The sequence below is a fragment of the Trachurus trachurus genome (assembly GCF_905171665.1).
Source record: "Trachurus trachurus genome assembly, chromosome: 12".
In the NCBI taxonomy this organism is placed as follows: domain Eukaryota; kingdom Metazoa; phylum Chordata; class Actinopteri; order Carangiformes; family Carangidae; genus Trachurus; species Trachurus trachurus.
This window is the reverse complement of record NC_139908.1, coordinates 8,695,929-8,711,703: the sequence shown is the minus strand read 5'-3', so window position 1 is coordinate 8,711,703 and position 15,775 is coordinate 8,695,929.

Here is a 15,775-nt window from a genome sequence, read left to right as displayed (position 1 = left end):
GGAAAAAAAAGCCTTGAGACACTTTATTTCATGGTAAAAGCTGAATGTATGCACCTGAAATGTTTTCAGAAACTCCTCATTGCGCCATCAGCGTTCACAGAGCTACAGGAAGTGCAGAAGGTCAAAGCTCAACTAGAGAAGTTTATTACTTTGAAACTTGAGTGTCAGTCGTCCAGATGCACTGGAACCGAAAGCTGAGTTGAAACCCTTATGGGTGTGTCAAAACCAGCCTGGATAGATTTCACACAGCAGATTTACGGAGGATCAACGGCCAAGAAATAAAACAAGTGCAAATCACAGCTCGCACCTTTACTGATACTCATCTACCTCCTTCCAGGGTTTTCTAAATTGCTAACGCGTCTCCAGCATCCACCGCCGTGACGTCCATGTGTCGCCTCCAAATGGGCGCCCGGCGGGGGAGCTAACAAGTCGATGACAGTCGGCCGCCGCAGCAGCAGCAGCAGCAGCAGCAGCAGCAGGTGACACGAGCAGCCGCCGAGCCGGAGGAGGGGAGAGAGGGTGTGTCACCGAGAGGAGAGCAGAGCAGAGGTGAGAGAACAGCAGCGTCTCCACAAAACACTCAACCTCTTCCAATTAACAGGCAGCAGGTGTCACTGAAGGAGCCGGCGGAGTCGTACGGTACGACGAGAAGCTTCAGGATTAAAACTCCGTCACTTAGTTTGCACAACAACAGCAACACTCAAGTCGACCCCTGTGAGAAATCAACACTGTCTGTGTCTGTGTGCATGATTACAGTGCATTTTCTCACATGTTAATTTTTATGAATGGGGCATATGGTAGTGGGGGTGGGGGTCTGTTTCTTCAACCCAGACCAATCAGAAGTGTCATGGCAAAGAGTGTATGTGTATGTGTGTGTGTGTGTGTGTGTGTGTCTGTGTGTCTGTTCTGTGAGGGATTAATCAGGGGAGGCTGGGTGTGTTTGGGTGCCGTTAGAGGACGGCCCACAGGCTCTTTCCCAAAACATATGTGAGTGATTATGACAGATGGGGCCCCGGACTGGGGGCTGCAGGACGGTGATGCAGGACTGTAATGTCAGGTTTTTTTTAGATGGGGCTCGCTTCAAATGTGACTCTTAATGTTTTGTAACTGATGTATTGGTGTGACTAATTCAGCTCGGGGAGTCTGTTTTTCTGAAAGCGAGTCAGCTCTTACGATATATTTCTCCATCCGCCGCCCCCAGACTATCCTTTTCTTCATGACTCAATGCTTCATGGTCTTATACATCTGGGCCTCGACGCCGAGAGAGAGAGAATGGGAGCAATGTTTTCACACTGATATTACTGCGGGCAGCCGTAATCCCACTTGAATACGGACTGTATTTTTAACCATCTCCTTGTTATCTACTCATTATTCACTCTCGCGTTTAATTGTCTAGAGCAAATGACGATGCAGAGTCTGGCTCACTGCGGCACTATATGATGTGAATATTACGTCCCCTATCTGCTTTATTATATAGCCTTATCCACTCCCATCTTAAATGAGATTATTTACCATAATTTCATTGAATCCTAATCAGATTTAACCCTTCATCTTGTGGAGCTGATCACATTTCAGCATCAAATGTCCTGCATGATGACATCTTTCTTTGTAAGGCTGTGTATTATTGTGGCATGTGGGTGTTCGTTTGTGAGCAAGACCAATGCTACTTTTACGTTATTCCCTTCTGGGGGCTACACAAAAACATCATATTTGCATTATATAGGCAGATATTGGGATATGCAACTGGCTCTTGTACCAAACAAACATGTTGTATTGCATCTTATAAAAAAAACATTTGTTGCCCGGAGCTTCTCTAGAACAAAATCAGCTTCTGCCATTTGAATATTGCATTGCAATTTTGATCACATTGTGATTAATTGTTCAGCTCTATTCCTGTCTAACTTGTGACAAAACAATCCCAGCTCATGGTCCTCTTAGCTTTTCCTCCGGGGCTCAGTAGAAATACTTTCATATTTTCATTTAAACGGCTTAAACATCCACTTAGCAAGTTTTCTCAAAAAGAGTTTTGATAAACTTTTTTTTATTGCTTACTATCCACCTGAGACAAATGTGTCGTGACAAGACAGTTATATAGAAAAATATAGTTATACCTTAATCTTCTAAGTGCTATTCCAGCTCTGTAACTGTCTGTGACAACTCATTACTCTCATTTTGCCGCAATATTATTTGTTTTTCTTATCACACTGAGCTTCAAGCCTCCAGCAGCATCCTTCCTTCTGCCGTCACTTTGATGAATGGGCGGCCGCTCCGCTACAGTGTGACGGCGATACTATCTGCAGGTATATTTGCAACTTCTCATATTAATGCCGTTTAATTTGTTGTGTTTTCTTGCTCTTAAGCCGCCGAGACGTCGCAGTCCGTCCACTGTGTCTTTCACGACTCATGATTGATTTGTTCCATTTACTTTAACGTCCTCTTCGAACTGCATGCGCGCAGGAATTAGTAAGAGTTTCTAGAACAAACGAGGCCAATAAACAGCATATGACAATACGCTGCCCTGCCCACGATGCTGCAGGATGAGTCATTTTATCCCATTATTTCTCCTCAGCAGAAGACGGCCAGTAATGAGTAAACAAGGCATTATGTTACTGAGTCTTTCTCTCAAAGGCTTGAATCCAGACAGCAGCAGAAGCAACAGCAGCAGCAGAGTGATGCACAACCAACAGACAACCAACGGTACTTATTGTCATTCACCATAAAGTTTTATTTCTGGGGAATTGCAGTAGTTTCTCTCTCTCTCTCTATTCAAATGTGGAGAGAATGGTTTCAAAGCTCGGGGAAATGCAGTGGAAATCTCATTACAGTGTACACATGCTGGAAAAAATGTTGGCTCCGGGGCAAATTAAACGCCCTCTCCTGAATCGCAATAGGCTTGTTAGGATTTTAGTGTGGAAATGTAGCATGGGTGGAGAGGGTGGAGGGGGCGTAGGTGGGAGGGGGTAGGAGGGGGGGTTGAGGGGGCAGGCTGGCTAACAGCTCTGCCACTACCTGACTGCTTTAACAAGCGGGGTTAAACTGTAACCTGTGGACTGCTCTGACCCTCTCAGCAGCAGCTATAGCAGCTGATTTGCATGTGAGATGTGAGTGCTGGAATTTCCATCTTTGGACGAGGCTGTAGCCCGAAGCGCACTCGTCGCAGGTGTGTGTGTGTGTGTCTGTGTGTGTGTGTGTAAAAAACTCCATTGATATTTGGGTCAATTCGCATTCCAGTGTCGCGTCCCGACATTCCTGTGATTCGTCCGTATTCCGACAAACGAGGTGAACATGGCGCAGATGTTTCACCAAATGTACCAGATGTTATTGGGTGCTAACAACTCGCAGTAAAGTGACTGTATTAAAAAAGTGCCTCGGAGCTGTGAGAGCGTTTTATATCCACCTGATTATTAATGCGCATTTTTCATTTAGTGTCTGAGTCAACCAGACTGGACATAATGGAGGTCTGAAACAAAAAAAACAATGTTTATGTGCTCGGCTCAAGCTGAGGCAGAAAAGTCGTGAGGGGGGTTTGATATTGGCAGAAATGTACAGAGAAGCCTGTGAGTTAAACATCATTTAAACCAGAGTCAAAAGTTGCATCAGGCCAAAAAAAACACATCAGATTTGTGTGAGACGTCCCTCAAATGAAAACACAGAGCAAACATATGTGTGTCATATTTAAATCAATATGTTTTTGCAGGTTGAACTGACGCTTCTCTCGCTGCGCGCTCCTCTTCTCTTCTGCGGAGGCTTAATGGCACTCAACTGGAGAACTGTTTACCCTGATGCAACCAACTCCTAATATTTGCATAACAGTAGTGGATGGGATGGAAACGCCTTCATTTGCATCTCATCGTGCAGATTTTTTCCTGATAAGAATTTGACCTACATTTGGATTCAAGTCAGGACTGGCGACACCTTTTTTTTTTGTTTCTGTCAACGCAACAACACGTAAACACATTCTGTCCTATATTTGTGAGTCAGCAAAACTCGCCCTAGGACTGAGTTAACAACTCTTCGAGGCATAAAACACAACAACAACAGTTTCACGAACACAGAAAAACAGTTTTGGTGAGACGTCATCAAGAGGCAGGAATGTCAAATAAAAACCCAAAGTGCAGGGTGGAGACGAAATCCATTCGCAGTTTATGCACAAATGACTTGACGCCCTCTTAGGTGCCTCGTGACAGCTGTGGAAAGACACATCTGTTGATATTCTACATTTTTCTCATCGTCTACAAATCCCATGTGAAGACCAAAACCAACAGAGAGCTGATTGAAACAAGTGCCGTGTAAAAAAACATCCAACACCTGCAATTTTCAGCTTCTTGTTTGAGATGCATTTCAGTTCTGCACCCTTGAATTGGACCAAACAGGCTTTGGGCGGATGTCCAAGTGCTGAGAAATAGACCAGCACAGTGTTGGTGTTGATATTTTGATGTGTTTTTGTTGTTGACAGCACTGATAAAAGAAAACCACATGTTTTATTTTGATAGTTCGATCTTTATTGTCATTGTGCACAATGAGTTTTCCACTGCGTCAGGGAGAATACATGTTAAATCAATACAACTCATATAAAAAGGTAAAATATATATGTATCTGAGAGCATTAAGTAAAAGCATGCATGCATTTAATTCATTTCAACTGAATATGTTTCTATAGTATATGAGATGTATTATTGATATTTTCTCTCAAAACACTGTTACATACCTTGTATTGGACTAGTGGAGCCACATTTCATACAACAAACTTTAATGTTTAATGTACATTGTTCATATAAAGCTGCAAGAAGGCGTCTTATCCATAGCTACTATATATATATATATATATAATGTATTTATGTGTGTGTGTCCCTTTGGAGGTGAACAGAAAAACACCTAGTGATTTCTAGGTCAATTAAAATTCCAGTGTCATTGCACAGAGAGCGACTCAGCGCCCCAGGGGCATTCTGGGATAACAGATGCTCCCAACACACACACAGACATATATACACACAGGCGTACCGTCATCAAACTGGCTTCACAACCTGAAGATAAAACCCACAAGAATGTCATTCTTCAGGCTTCGGCTGCAGGACGTTCAATGACACTGAAATAAGTTGAGTTTTCTTGACGGTCAGATGCAGCTAAGAGAAAGAAAAGAAAAGAAAAGAAAAGAAATCACGGTACTACAGTACATGACCCGCCTCAGGAAACAGAAGTCTGAGTATTGAACAGTGACCTTGAGTGATTTCCAAGGTAACGTAACCTGCTCCATCACAAATGGACCGACGCCAGGCCGGAGAGAGCCATTGTGCTGAAGCAAGGGGCCAAAGTGGACTCATTTGCACTGGACGGGTGCCCAAGTGGTGACTCAGTCAGCGTTATCAGGACAGAGGAGAGACGGCTAATGGAGGAGGAGGAGGAGAGGAGAGGAGGAGAAAGAGAGAGAACATATATAGGTTTTTTAAAAAATGCATAACTCAAAATTCAGTTTCGTCCCAGCTTTTCCTAGAGCTTTCAACCACATCTGATAGATAGAATGCGCTTTGTTGCCTCTGGTTTACTTGTACAAAACAGGTATTTGGCCCAGAAAACTATGTTTTGTATAATTTGTCTAAAAAGAAAAGATCCCTGTGTGCTCAATTGCACACAGAGCTGGTATTCTTGGTCTTCATATTGAGACAGGCAGATATGTTGGCACAGCAGAAGACGATAGATAGAATTTGTAATTCATGTGACATCCAAGAGGTGGAGAATGAAATTCATTTTGTGTTCTACTGTCCTTTTTATGACTCTATAAGACAAAAATTGTTTAGTAAGTTAGATCCAAATAATGAATTTGTGTGGTCAGAAGATGCTGAGAAGCTAAAACATCTTTTTCAGTTGAATATATTTGCATTTTCTTTATTTCTTGAAAAGGCTTGGGCAATGAGATGAAGAACGATATATAGTTGAGTACTGAAAGTTACAAATTGTTTATTTATGTCACACTGGCAGGTAACACCAACCGGAAGGACTGTCTAGTCTTTTTTTTTCTTGTATTTGTCATTAAATGTGTCTTGTAATCCCATATGGGATGGGCCACAGTGGTGGAATGACACCAAAATAAAACATTCATTCATTCATTCATTCATTGTACAGTAGCAGCATATGAAGAGTTATCATATAGGATGATATACCGCCCAGATATACTATATCAGGCAAAATGGGGAAATATATTAAGTTTATTACAGGACCATGAAATATATGTAATTTGGTTGTTTGTCTGAATTTTTTTTTTTTTTTTTGGGTTGTTTATGTGGTAACTAACTCGTCCTAGGCTTTGTTGTCATGGAAACAGCGTCTCCGTGATGAGTCAAGTGAGCTCAATTCCTCCACAGCTGAAGATGCTATGGTGAGGAAGAAAGTCACGTTTCTTTTTATTTGTTTGTTTTTGATACATATTTTCTGTCATTCCATCGTTTTAGGTGAAACGTTAGACAATAATCAAATGATCCAAACTGGTTGTTACTTAGTTTGGTTTTGCAGCATTTTGTTGCAGCTGATTGGTCATGAGTTTGTTGCATGTGCTCCGTGCATGTGATCTAATAGTTAGAGAGTCTCTGCTGCTGCTGCTGCTGCTGCTCTCACACAAAAGTCAAGAGGAGTTGAGAGTTGAGAAGTAGGTCAGTGTCCGTTGGGAGGCACATGCAGAAATGAGGCGAGAGACCGAGGGAGGACGTCAGCGTTGTGGGATCGATGGACAGCGAAAGAAAAACATTGTTTGTCGTTTTTGATCCATTTTGTTTGAAGGGAAACTGAGAAATGTGAGACGCTGAACGGGGGAACGAGGTGTGCGGCAAATAAAATGTAAAACAAACTGTCGACGAGATGATTTGCGAACGTGCCACTAAGGAGATTTTCACCCCGAGCTTCTCGAAACTCAAACACGCTTCGCCGTTTGATGATATAAGGTGGTCTGTCTGTCTCTAACTGCCGAGGATTAAAGGCTGCGGAGCTTTTATGTAGGATGAGAGCTGCAGGGTGAGGTGTTATATACAGGGGATTTTCTGTATAGGCTGCAGCCGCACATCTAAATGACTTGAGATTTTCCCTCATGTCTCCTGGCGCCACGTTCCAACCGACACCTGAGGCCGTGAAGACAATGTCCGTCCTCACCAGGGGGAATTCATTCCTTCAGCTCAGCTTCATCTTGTAAAGATCATCAGGGAGTATTTAAAACTATAGTTCTGGGAAATGTGCTTAATTGCATTTTTCTCTGAACGGCTCATTAGCTTAGCTTAGCATAAAGACTGCTGCTGGCCAACGCACTGTGAAATCACACTGCAAGTCAGTTTTTGCATATTTTTCTTTTGCATGAGATACCACATGTTAATTATTAAACTTTAGAGGTGCTTGTCGGGAGATTATATTACCGTTGCGCATGCTAAGCTAAGACGAGGTCATTATCTTTCGTTTCATATTAAACAAACATATACAAGAGTTGATGTTTGACTTTTCCTTTTAAAAAAAAAAACGTTTTGCCCTTTAAAATCTGCAGAACTCTCACTCCATGACCTTCCTGCAGCGTCTGGTCTCTAAAGACTTAAACATATCAGAGGATCAGGAGAGTATCAGAGCTGAGAAATGGCTGTTTGGGAGGACAATGAGAAACGAGAAGCAGGGAGGTGGAGAGCGCTCCGGAGAGGAGAGGAGACAGTTGTGGGAAAAAGAGCAAGAAACGAGCGAGATAAAGCCGACGACATTCTTTCAAGCACATTAACCCTGCTAAGCTACAGTATATCATGCTAAATCCCACCCCTCAGCTCTCCTGCCTATTACCCATTAGCACTGAGAGCCATGTGTGTGTGTGTGTGTGGTTGTGTTATCACACTCCAACACACTCTGGCCAAGGTTATAGGCCTCTCCCTGCATGTTTATGGCCGTGCACTTTTCCTGCAATTTAAACATGCGAGATTAAACACGGTCCACTTTTCACCTTGGAGCTATATGACAGGAGGTAACGGCCTAAAGGTGCTGCGCTTGTGAGATAACAGAAATTAAAAAAAACGACTCTTATCAATTAGCAGCTTGAGCCCCGGCTGCTGAATCAGCTTGCGTTTTTTTTTTTTTTTTGGCTGTTCAGATTCGCTTTAATCTCAGTCTTTGACTTTATTCATGAGAGAGATTCTTTTAGGGGGGAACAGAGTTTGATGAGATGATCAATACGACTCTGCAGGCCTGTGTGTGCTAAAATGTGAAGCTACAGGCAGCGGCTGATTAGCATATAGCTTAGCATCAAGCGTGAAGGCTGCTAGAGAGCGGCTACAACAGCAGCAGCAGGGGCTCCGTCGACGTCGTCCAGCCAGCCAGCGACAGAATCATTTGCCCACTGGCATCTCGTCAGCTCGCTAATTAGTGTGACTGCTGAAGCAGTCACACTATTGTTCTTCTGTTTGGCCATTTTCTTCCGCCTTTTTACGGTCTTCTTCTAGTCCTTCATACTTTGTGCTATTTCAACAATTCATATATCAAAACGTGCAGCTTTTTTTTAACTTTATTGGCATTACTTTTCTCTTTTTAACTATTTATACTTTTTCAAATATTTAACTTTTTAGATGTTGACAGTGTGCAGATCATTAACAGACAACAGTCTTCTTCACAACTTCACTGTAGTGTAGGGGTTAGGGTGGCTGCTTGCCAACCCTAAGGTCACTGGTTCGAATCCAAGGGAAGAACTCTTGTTATGTTATGTTGAATTCTGCTCTCCTCCCCCGCCTTCAATTGGTTACAGGTGTTTGTTATCTCCTTGATTACTCATACCAGTTTGCAGCACATCATCACATTACAATGAATGACAACAGTCTTGAAAGCAGTGTGCTCTCTGTAGCCGAGTAGCAGAGTAAAGGTTTAGTGATCATATGGTCATGGGTTCGAATCCTGCCTTAGTCATTTCACATCATTGCTTGACTTTTGATTCCAATTATTCAGCTGTCATTGGACAGTCTTTGATTCCTCATAGTATAAAGCTCATTGTATCAAAGGTTTTCTTTACCCCTCACATACTGTCTCTGTCTGTAGCCTAGTGGTTAGCTTGCTGGTCTGGAGACCTGAAGGTTTGCTGGTTCAAATCTTGCCTCAACAACAATTATAGTGAATTATTTTCCCAGTCGTCCTCTGTTGACTTCTGATAACTTGCTTCATGTTGAAACTGCTGCTCTCAGCCTGAAATTCACAGAAATTTTCATTCTAAGTCATTCAAGCTTGACTCTCAAGCTTTCTTGGTGTTAACTGTGTGTTCACCGTGGCCTAGAGACAGAGTGGAAGTCTAATGACCATGAGGTTGTGGGTTCGGTTCCGACCTTGGTAAAAAATTTGTATGGTGATCACTGCTTGCACTATTTGCTAATTCTGCAACAGCGTTCAGTTGCTGTCAGCAGTCACACCATTTCCATTCTTGGAAATGCTTTTTCTAGTTAAAATGCTATATTTCATTAGTTTAATCCACAGAGAGACGGTGTAAAAATGACACTTTGTGGTTTTACTTTAGAGGGGCGGTGGCGGTGGACTGCCCGCCTGGGACTCAAATGCCAACTCATTGTGCACAGTAATAGAAATCATCTGTCATTTCTCCGTGTATTGTCAGTTTTTTTGTTTTGTATTTTTGCGAGGGAGGGAAAGAAGGGCAGAAAAAAGTCCCAGCATTCCCCCAAATAGACTCCCCTCTTATTTTTTTTTTCTTCCCCACATTGGGCATAAACAGATTGGCAGGCTTATACACAGTACACAAAGTCGTGCCCACAGAGAGCGCTGCCAGCACCCATCGCTGTCTGCCTCCCTGCAGACTCTGCAGCTAAATCCTCCCACTAATCTCCAATTAAAATGGCGATAATAGGTGTTTGCCCAACTCGGTGCCCACCGCTGCACCCCAGCTTCGTCCTCCCCACTGCCCAACCTCCACATCTAATCTGCCACGGGGGGACTCAAACACACACACACATATACACACACACACACACACAAACCCCCTCAGTCAGACTCTTTCCAAAGTGCCCCGAAGGATTGACCTAGATTGAGCCCACTTCACAAACTAATTTCTGCAAACACAAAGGAGGATTAGCAAAGATTAAGATGACAAGGTCTGAGGATTGAGAAGTAGCTGGCATAGGCCAATTATAATTACTGCCCTAACAAAAAAAAAAGTGGACTGTGGCAAATCAAGTCACTGGAGGACTTGTGTCTCTGCTTGGCTCTCACACTGTTATTTAGCCGAAGCCATTACCACTGACTGTACTCTAATGGCTGAACATGACGCAGCGCTGTGCTGCTGACTGGTCAAAGCTTCCTATAGCCAAACCACAAAAGCACATTATACACCGAACAGCAGCAATTAAGAGATTTCTGTTTTGATTACATTAAAGTTGAACTGATGAAGCTGCACATTTCACTTTGTTTGTTATGGTTCTTTTTTTTTCCCCTCCTCTCCTCCTCTGCATTGTTGTGGTCCCTGTGTACGCAGGTTGCTCGCAAAGAGTAGCTTAACCGCTACTTTTCCCCACACACACACACACATAACATTTTCCATATGTGGATCTGCTCTGTTGAAATACACATCTGCTGCTGCTGCTGCACCACCAGCGTGATTCATTAAATAATTCATGAATGCATTTTTAGGATATTCCCGGTATTCATGTTGAAAAGTGAGATTAGGAAATTCTAATGAAAATGGAAAATTCAATCCTCTCAGGATCACTTCGAATGGCTTAAATTTCTGCTGCGCGCCGTACATCTAAGACGGACTTGGCTGCTGCTGCTGCTGCTGCTGCTGCTGCTGCTGCTGCTGCTGCTGCTGCTTCTCGGCTCTGAAAATAAGACTTTTTTCACCAGTGATGGGAGCACAAGTATATAAGCCCCGGCTCCATCTCCTTTACTTAGTCCATATGAAGCAAGAAAAAAATAAATGTTGCAGAGGGAAAACATCTGTAAGGAGCGAGCAACACCCTCATGAACCAAAGTTTGATGTGGTCACCGAAGCCATCAGCAAATCCGCGTGATAAAGCTGCTCTGAGACGCCGGGCCACGTTTCATCGTTTCTGACGCAGCAGCAGCAGCAGCAGCAGCAGCAGCAGCAGCAGCAGCAGCAGCAGCAGCAGCAGCAGCAGGGCTTTGGTGTTGTGTTTTGAGAAGTTTTCACAGCACATTGGGGGGACGGAGTGTCTGAGTGACTGCGGCTAACTGAGTGTGGCTGTGGGTGTTTGGAAATGTGTCCGAATGCATGTGCGGTTTGCAGTGTTTATGTACGCCTATGTGTGTGTGTGTGAGTGTGTGAGAGAGTGTGTGTGGTCCAGTGCAGAGCGAAGAAGCAATGCTTCCCTGGGCACAGGCAGCACAGGCAGGCTTTCATCGTCGCTCATGCTTGCTGAGACCCCAATGGGGACCACATGCCCGAGTCAGCCAAGGAATCCTTTTGTGTGATTAATACTAAAAGTTTAGGGGTCTCCCGCTGTCGGGGACTGAGATATAGCTTCAAAGCCCCCATCAGGGGGTCGGAGGAAGCCAATGAAATCTCTCTAAGGCACAGATAACAACCTAGCTGCCACAGGAGGAGGGGGGGGCAGGGAGGCAAAAGAATAAAACAGTTAAAATCCTAACCAGCTGTCAGACGTCCTGCATTACTCTGCTAATTACAAACTCTGTGGGCTCCCTCATCCCCCCACCCACCTCCCCCACCCACCCACCGCTGTCCCAGCCTCACCTCTGCTCCATCTGTAAGCCCCGCCGTTTAATTAAGGAGGCTCTTCTAATTGATGAAAGAGAGTGAGAAATGCAACTTCAAACCGCAGCCTGACTCAAAGTGCTCATAAAAATGCCGGGGAAAACTGGGAGCGAGCGTCGCAGGCAGGGCCCACTACTCAGTCTCCTTCATTAGCCGCGGCGGCCGGGGCTACCTTACCTTACATCAGCAGCACGCGTTCATTTATCAGCGTCTCGGTAAAACGCCGGCTCGTTGCCTCTGCCTTCAGTTACGTCTCTTTTTTATTTATTTTTTTTACCGTTTCTTCTCTCAGTGAGGTTGTTTTGGTTTGCAGATGAAGGTCCTCGCCTGGAGTTGTTTGTTCAAACGCGCCTGTCAGAGTGAAAGCAGAGCTGACCTTTGTCTGACAGGTAGTTCCAGCGGAGCAGCGAGTGAGGGGGTCAAGCCAGGCGCTGAGCATCATGGGTAATAAAGAGTGTGGAGGATCACGTCTGACTGCTGAAAGACAACAGCCATCCAGTCATTTTATTTGTTTGTTTTGAAATTTAGAAGCGCACATCCATTATTTTGATCTTATTTTGACAGTTTGTATATTACCATTTCATGCCACTTTATAATTTAAGCGAATTGTTTATTTTTCAGCTCCAGTTAAGAATTTAAGTTTATGTGAAGATTAACTGAGTGGATTTCAAAGCTTGCTGCAACACTTTCAGTTGTGTATGAGAGTTTAACAGTTCCACTAAAGAGAGATTTCCCTTCTGAAACTCTTAAATCACCTTAAATAATTGTATAGGTTATGTATATAAAGTCACTTAAAGGGATAGTTCAACATGTATTGCCATAATCCCTATAGTTTTAGCAGTAGGTTCGTTACTTTTAATTATCGGTGCAAGCTATTTTTAGAACGGCGGAGCAGAGCCACGAGTTGCTCAGAGCTACGCTATGGAGGCTAATGGGATTTCTTGGTTTCCCTCATCAAACTTATCAAATACACAATCCAACAACTCCAAAACGCTCTGGTGGACAAGCTGTGACCTGCACATTCACCACACTATGAGATAATAACGTAACGTTATGAGACGGAGTTGTTTTCGAGGTAAATGCAAAGCCGTAAACAGACTGCTTGCTGAAAAACTGCCCCCGCCTGGAAAACACTCCCACACATAATAGTTATATAAATGCAATTAATTTACATTGTAATATAATACGTAGTAATACAGGGTACATTTTCGCAGGGATTTCTGACATCTCACTTATATTTTGCTGATTCTCTGCCTTTTTCTATTATGAATGCATCTCTTTTACCTGTAATGGAGGATTTTAGATTATTGATTAGTACTTTTACTTCTTTTATCACTGATTATTCCTGAATGAATAGCCTGACTCTAACCCAAACTTTTAACCTGAAGGCGTACATCCTCTCGCATACCATCATACTCGTTCCCTCTGTTGTCTGTTTGAAACGAGGAATGGAGGAAGATAACACACACACACACACACACACACACACACACACACCCGCCACCTCTCTTGTGATTTCCCTTCCTTAATTAGAAGGCTGAAGTTAATTGATTGTTTTGGCTTCCCATTCACGTCAAGAGAGAATAATGTTTACCGTTCAACAGACTTCACCCGAGCTATGCGACTTTAAAGGGGAGTGAGTTTACCCTATCAACCCACCTCAACCGCCTCCCCTCCCCTCTCTCTTTGCCCAACCTCAAACCACACCCGAGTGAAAATCCATATAACAGCAGAAATTGCAGGGCAAAAAGCCTTTGAGCCACGCTGATTAAAAGACCCAACAACCCCGTTTCAAAGTGAACGTAAACAATGTTATGAGCACATTGCCTGCAGTGACTCACCCCAAACTGTTATTACATCTACCTCGTGAAGCCGCGCAGCGTTTCATCTCTCTGCGGTTTTCAGCAATGAGATAAGCCTCGAGATCGCTGAGGTAAGCTAAGTGGCCTTAAAAGCATCCCTAAGCGGTTAATAAGTATGTACTAATGACCCCCAAACACATCTTATCAACATGAAAAAGCCTGATAAAGCTGCAGCACATCCAAAGGGTGAAGTGGTGTTTTGATTCGCAGGCTCATAAATCTGCAGCTGTCAGACAAAAAAAAAAAAAAAAAAAATGAGAGTAGGTTTTCAGGACAGTTGCAGCATGCAGGTATTGAACCAGCTGTTTTACTAAAACAACAACAACAACAGTCCCCTAATCTCCACTCTTCATCTTCATCCCCTCATCAGACCCACAGACCCTTTTTAAAATCATTCATCTCTATTTTCAGGGGCTTCTGTTGTCTCAGGTACAGGTCTTTAGATATGAAGCAGCGTGACATGTCTGAGATCCAGCAGAGGAGGATTAGAAAAGTTCCAGATGCTTCTCTCCGGAGATAAGAGGAACGGAGGCACCAGCTCAGTCTTGTTTACTCTGGGTTATGCTCATATACAGTGCGGTCAAAAAGTATTTGCCCCCCTCCTGATTTCTTACTTTCTTGCATATTTGTCACACTGTGTCAAATGTCAAACAAATTTTAATAGTAGACAAAGACGAAGATAGCCCAAGTAGATAAATGCAGTTTTTAAATGATGATTTCATTTTTTAAGGGGGAAAAAGCCAATCCAAACCTACCTGGCCCCATGTGAAAAAGTAATTGCCCCCCTTGTTGAGTCATGAACTGTGATAAACCATTTTTTTTGGGAAAGCTGAGTTCAATTTCACCCAAGCCTAATCACTGCCAGACCTGTTGAATCAAGAAATCATTTCAATAGAACCTGTTTGAGTGACGTGAAGGAGGCTAAAAGATCTCAAAAACCAAAACATCATGCCACGATCTAAAGAATAAAAGAAAGTGTTACAAAACCATTTCTAGGACTACAGCAAACGCCAGCGAATGAAATAATCATTTAAAAACTGCATTTTATATTTACTTGAGTTATCTTTGTCTAATATTAAAATTTGTTTGATGATCTTAAACATGTAACAGCGGCAAATATGCAAAAAAGTAAGAAATCTGAAATCTTTAAATACTTTTTCACGCCACTGTCCCTAGTTTGACACTGGAGTCTGTTGTGCACCATCATCTGCACATAAAATTGTGTGTAAAATTGTCCAGTGTTTTGGTTTTGGCCCAGTTACCTGCAGAACTAATGACGTCCCCATTAGCTGTACCTCTTAGTCGTAAGTGCTTCTTAGCAATTGTTAGCAGGCTAACTGTGAACATAACAAACATTACATTGGCTAAACATCAGCATATTAGCATTGTCGCTATTTTGCAGTCGCACGCCAACAATGACATTTAGCTAAAAGCTCTGCTGTTCCTTGAAAGCCACTTTTCCAGTGGTCAAAAAAACTGCTAATGACCGCCAACATTTGTCATTCATTAGCAATGGAAAAAGGAACAATTAGCATTCAAATTTAGGGTCAGATTACTTTGCATTAGTCACAGGTTTATCAGCTCTAGCTTCGACTGGCAGCTTAAACACAGCGCCCTGCTGAGTGAACCTGCTCATTTTTAAACCTTCCCCTCTTCCCCTTTGCTAGAAGAGTGTGTGCAGCCCTGAAATAAGTTTTAAAAACACACAGTCACCAACTGAAGCAGCTCACATGGAGACCCTGACGCTTTTACAGAAGTTTAGAGCACTTATTCTGTCCATAAAAAGTGCGACTTCAAAAAGCAGCTACCAGGGCAACTTTCCTGGACCTTAAACAAGTTCTGTGAATGTCTCAATGAGGCCTTAAACAGTTTGTAATGCTGTAATTGTAATAAGTGGACATCTTTGGAAACTTTACATATTAAAGGTAGGGTTGGAGATCCTGGAAAAACGGCTCTAGTGGGCCACATTTTGAACATACACAAGTCAAAAGTCCAATCCTCTTTCTTTAGACTCCAGGAACATGCAACACTTGTTCAGCATTGGGATCACATCAAGGTGAAGCCGCAAAGGTGTCGCCCTCGCAGCACAACTAAATGTAATCCCGATGTAAGCAACGCAGCTTCCCGCGATACTGTCGCGTGTCACAGCGCAGCATCGCTAACTTTCCACCAGCTTCTTC